The sequence below is a fragment of the Gopherus evgoodei genome, chromosome 8 (genome assembly GCF_007399415.2).
Source record: "Gopherus evgoodei ecotype Sinaloan lineage chromosome 8, rGopEvg1_v1.p, whole genome shotgun sequence".
Lineage (NCBI taxonomy): Eukaryota > Metazoa > Chordata > Testudines > Testudinidae > Gopherus > Gopherus evgoodei.
The window spans coordinates 53,163,306-53,169,305 of record NC_044329.1 but is presented as its reverse complement, the minus strand read 5'-3'; positions in this window follow the sequence as shown (position 1 = coordinate 53,169,305).

Here is a 6,000-nt window from a genome sequence, read left to right as displayed (position 1 = left end):
CAACTTCCCTACAGGATGGGAGAGAGCCAGAGGGCTGAACCCCACACCTGACATCCTTCCAGAGCTCGGATCTTACCAGCCATTGAACGATTGCTCAGAATTGACTTGCTCATAAAGGCTGCCGAGCTGCAATTAATCTGATCTATGGATGCCACAAAGTGCCTCCAGATGCCAGGAGAAATACCCAACATACTTACTGACACAGACAGATCTGTCCTCTTGCGACTACCTCCCTCTAACCGATGGGGTTCCTCACCTCCCCCACTTCCTCTCAGAGCGGTTGGCTCCCTCTAGCTCCAAACTGCAGGCAGCTGCTTCCGGAGGCACTAGGCTTGGGTGAACCTCAGGAGGGGCAGGTGTTCAGTCTGGATAAATACCCAGATGCTCGCAAGCCTCTTGTGTCTGTGTAATTGGGTGGAAATCACATGAGCACAGGTGCTTCGTGGGAAGCCAGCAATATTGTAGGTAGGCCTTTTTTCCTGTTGTTCAAGCCCTTCCACTTCTAATTAGGGCAACTTCTATGCAAGGGACATGAATGTGAAAAATACTGGAGGGAAATTAACCGAGCCCCTTTTGAGTTTTGGGCAAAGGGTCAGTGGGTTCCTTGTCTTGGCACATCTGGCTCAGCCATTCCCACTAAGATCTTGATATTATGCTGGCATGTCAGTATTATGGTCAAATTAGCTGGAATGGAGGGAACAATGAATAAAGATAGTAACTGGTTAAACAGAGATTATTTTCTCATCTTCATTCTTCGACCTTTCTCTATGGGGATCTGAATATGAGCAGAAAACATAGCTGAGAAGTCTCGACCAGTGCAGGTATTCTGAGCTATCTGTGTAGCATGGACCCCTCATTAGCTAACTAGACTCCTGCTTTCGTATACTCAATGTCATAAATATGTCACAGATATATAATAGAGCACATGTATAAAATCACATATATAATAAATATAGCACATATATAGGCTTCTGAGCTAGCACTCTGCTGCTCATTATAGCTGTGCAGGCTTAAAACCAAGATTCTTCTCTAATTGGCTCAAAGGAAAATCTCCATTGGGGCTTGTCAATATAGGATCTATGACATAGATCTGAGCCCTTCTTACTCCAGCCAGCAGAGGGCACTCTTATGCATTAGAATATAAATATGAAGCCTGTAGTTGTGACAGAGTGCGGGGCAAAGGGTTGCTGATTCAGCCGTCTGTCATGCAGGCTCCCATTTAGGGGGATAGATTAGGGCTGGCTGGAGATAGCTGCTGCCTAATTAGCCTGGGGCTTTTTAAGAGCCTCAGAGGAAGGAAGCCAAGGGAAGAGCAGAAGGAAAGGGAAAAAGCAGGGAGTAGAAGCAGGGCAGTAGCTCTTCCCGCCTGCCCACCAGTGGTGAAGGGCCAACTGTACATTGTGAAATGGTGCTAGGAACAAGCCTGTAAAGATCGGCACCTGTGGTTACTTATCCCAGGGCGTCAGAGTGACTTTGTGGACCTAGCAGAGGCAGGAGCCAAAGGGACCCTGCTGCACTCTGCTACAGTAGTGTAAACTGAGGCTTTCCATATGTCATTAACAGAGGGAAAAGCTTATTGCTGTGGTGTAAGAGCAGACTGAAGTTAGCCCAAAAATGCCATTTAAAAAGTTTCCTCTGACATTCTAGTCAGCAGCAACTCTGATGATGATCAAGAGACACATCCTATCAGCTGGCAGCAGCTGGGGCTGCTCTGAGGGGCTGAACTGGCCTCGCGTGTTAAAATATCCAGTGCCAGGGTTGTGCTAAGCAGATGATTATTTCCCTGAACTCAGAGCTTAGGGGATAAGTTTAAAGGCGCTGTGCCTGAGGGTGGGATTCTGTTGAGTCCTAATGCAATTTAAGGGCTGAGACAGCTGGTCCCAGCACATGTATGATGTTCTCGTGCCACCAGAGCCAGCGGGAGGGAGGGTTGCGGGACATGGTACCCCAGGCCTGCATGTGATAGACATGATAGTGAAGCAAGGATTCCAGCACACTATCCTAGACTGGCTACTGCCGCCCGGTGAGCATCCCCACTACTTGTTCCTCTGGGGTAGCACAGTAGGCATTTGCTCAGATGTCTCTTCTGGAATTCCTGCTGCTTTCCACCTCTGGGCTAGCAACCGGGTGCTTTCTTCCTCATGGGGGTGGGGGGGGGAGGATTCCTAGGTGGTGGCAGCAGCAGCATTAGCAGCAGTCACCAGTTCATGAGGCTGGATGTTGCCTGCAAGCAGCACTCAGGGATCCACAGAGAGGAGCTGCAGCATATGAAAGACTGGTGAGCGTGTGTGGCATAGTGCTTTACGGGAACCTGCCTGGGTGTGGGCAGGGGAGCTATTTCAGAGCCTCTCTTTCTGTATATGGGGTCAGGGGCTCTGAGTATGTCCATTTTGGAAGTGGGCGTGTCCATTTTTGGCCCCATTCCTTGCCAAGGGGGCACCAAGCCCTCTAGCAGCATTCACACTGCTGAAAATTGGCAGAACAGCCATGGCTCACCAGTAAGGAATGAGTCTCAGAGCTCTGTTTGTATGTCCCACCCCCAGCAAACCAGCCCACTTTATGCCTTGCTCTAGTTTCCCCATGCCAGGCTCTTCATTAAACATGGGGTTGCTCATGTCTTAATTTTTTGCTGATCAGTGGGTCTTCCTTTATCATAGAGGGGATGTTTTCCTTAGTAGTCAGGAGGCCTTGGTCATGGCCAGCTGCGTTCTGGTGACTTTGGCCACACCATCTGGAGGTCTCTAGCCAAATAGTTCCAGTGTGGAATTTAGATTGTAGTTGCAATTGTTTTGAAAGCCAGCTGCCCTTCAGAGCTCTGTAGATTGCTGCTCCTGGGGATGTTTTTTACATGTAAATAAATAAATAAACCCTAGGAAATTCCATGCCAAAGAGCAGCAAAGATGCCCAGCTAAGCCCTTTGAATTCAGGGAATTGCACAGAATAGAATAGTGGCCCAGCACCTCAAAGTTATTCAGGAATTTGAAATCAATGGGCATTAGGAGCCTAAATACGAGGATCTGGGCTGGTATGTCCAACCCTAGTTCTGCTTTGTGCATGCACTGTATGATGTGGTATTTAATTACATGGTCTCACACTATTTCACTGATAATACAATATAAGAGCATAGCATTTTTATTTCCACCATAGAGTCACATGGATGGCATCTTGCAGTACTGTGGTCTGTTCTATGCCCCTAAACCAGACCCCATAAGATTCATTTATAGGAAAAGCATTCGGGGCACCATAGACAACACACTACAGCCGAAGTATAAACCACACAGGGTAGTAGTGAAAAGGTTCCTGCATTAATAGAAGTGGAGAATTACAGCCAAGATTTTGAAAGTGACTCGTGATTTCACAGGCCCAACATGAGACAAGGATGCCTGATTTAGAGAGTGGTACTCGGCACTTTCTGGACTGAACTAGGAATCGGGAGACCTGGGTTTGATCCTCCCCCATCTGTCAGAGTCCCTAAATTACCTTTGGCAAGTTATTTAATCTCTCTGTGCCTCAATTCACCATCTGTATAATGGGGATGACAGCACTTCCTTTGGTTGCCTCGTCTAAGGAGTGTGAGCAGGCAAGACCTAGCTCTTAATGTACGTAGTGCCACGCCTGGCACAGGGAGCCCCTGATCTCAAATGGGGTGTCTAGACACAATTGTAATATGAACGATAACAATGGCCAGAGCCACTGCTGATAATGTAAATACATCCCAAAAGATTGTGAGGCACTTAGATACTCTGGTGATAAAAGTACTAGCTAGCTGGGGTAAATGGACATAGCGCCACTGAAGTTAATGGAGCTATGCTGATTGAAGCCATCGGAAAAGCTGGCCCAAAGTATGTCGTTAGGGCTCACAGCCGCACAGGGGAGTATGTGGAATAAAAATGGGTCATTTTACATGATGACTTTTCTGTCCTTAACTGCAAATTAAATCCTGGGCTGCCACAGGGTGTAGGCGCTTAGCAGCCTTATTCTGCACAGCTACAGGCTTGTGAGCACACAAGCAAAGCAGGTGTAAAGGGGAACTGCTATATTCTGGCCTTGCAACTCCCCTTGGCAGCTGAAAGAGGAGAGTGACCCGAAAAACTCAGTGCAACCTCAACAGTGGCATCTGGGCAGGGGAGGAAAAAGGAATGAAGGAGGTAGGGCTGGGTCACCACCAACAGACTGGAGGGGTGGCACAGAGAAGACATTTAGAGGTAAGAAACTCCAAATGAAAAGGTGGCCATTTTGCTCTGCAAGTGACAATGAAGGAGGTGTCCTGTTTCCTGGGAAATACAGTATACAGTCAGAGCCCTGGCAAACCTCAAGGCCAGGACCTGTCAGTGCTTCCAAATGACTGATGTAGATTTTAATCAGCTGGCTTGATGGATGATGGCTGCAGCAGGGTGACACTTGCTCAGCGTGCCATTAATTGGAGGGATGCATTCTTATTGGTGGAGGAGAATGGAGCTTTTCATGTCAGTCAGCCAGTCATGGAGCAGCGTATCAGTACACCTGCTTTGGCGGCAGATGGGAGTTTTGATTAATTAGTGAGTTATGTTGATGCTTCAGTCAGTAAATGTGGGTCAGACATCCACACATCCGGCTGGATGGACAATTTAATTCTGAGTGGTAATGAGAACGTATCTAAGGGGCTTTGATAGCTGTATGGTAAGTGTAGTGGGGTGAGACTCATCACCATGGCACCTCCTGCTGGCCATTCCGGAATTAGCTCAAGTCCTTCTGCAAGACACCTGCCTCCGGTGGTGTCTCACTCGCCATTACTCCTGCTTTGCTGTCTCCACCTCTCTGGAACCCGTGTCGCTTCCCGGAGTCGTCGTCTTCTCCCTGCTATGCTGTCTCCCCCACTTTAGGGGGAACCAGGAGTCTATAGTCCAGCCACCAGTCTAGTCCCTTGTTCCAGGGCAAACTGCAGTCTATGTTGGCCACTTCCCTCAGGGCAAGTGGGGGCAGCCCTAGCACCTTATCTGCCCCTCCTCCAGGGCCTTAGTCTGGCATCAGTCAGCCTAAAGCTTCTTCTGCTCTGCTACCCTGCCCAGCAGTGCTCCAGCCACGGTGCTCCTAGGCAGCCAGTCCTCCCTAGCAGGTCAGAGAGAGCCTGCCCTCTGCTCTGTTGAGCAGCTCTTTATATATGGCCCCTGCTGGTCCTGCTTGGCCGCTGCAACAAGCCACCTCCTGATTGGCTCACTTAGTGAGCCCACCTCTAAATGGAGGGTTCTGCACAGGCTCCCTCTGGCCTGTTTTAACCCTTCCTACTCCTGGTGTGGGGCAGTAAGACAGACATGAACACATCCCTTTGGTTCCGCTCTGCTTCATCCCCTGTGAGCCATTAACGTCACAGTGGACTGGACTGATGATGGGGGCATTATGGTTAAGGCTACAATTTTGGCACAGGGATTTTTATTAAAAGCCACGGACAGGATGTGGACAATACATCATGGATGTGTACATGCAGTAATGCAGTTTCCACTACATCAGTACAGAAGCTTTTAAATTGCCTGTTAAACTCGGGCTGAAGCCTGAGCCCTGCCCCATAGGGCTGAAGCTGAAGCGCTCGCAGCCATCTCTTAAAATCACGGAATCCGTGGCTTGAATCACGGTGTGTGCAAATGGAATGCACCTGGGCTGCATGGCTGGTGGGCTACACCAGGGTCTGTCTAGCCCCTGCAGCAGCAAGGCAGTATGTTACAGTGCATTCAGCCAGGCTGTAACTGGTACATTCAGTACCCAGCAGGCTGTATGCTGCTGGGCTGTACCTGGAGCACAGAGCAGGTGTCTTCCATCAGGCTACACCAGGAATGCTCAGCAACAAAGAAGCAATGTTTTTCCCAGGCCTACCAAGCAAGTGCCATTTGGAGTCAGTGCTGTGTTTAATTGCAGGGCAGGTGAGTTCTCCTGGGAAGTACTTAGAATACACAGGATGTGCGTACTGCCAAAGCATAGCTGGAGCTCTCAGCAGCATGGTCAGTGAGTTCCCCCAGGGTGTGCCTG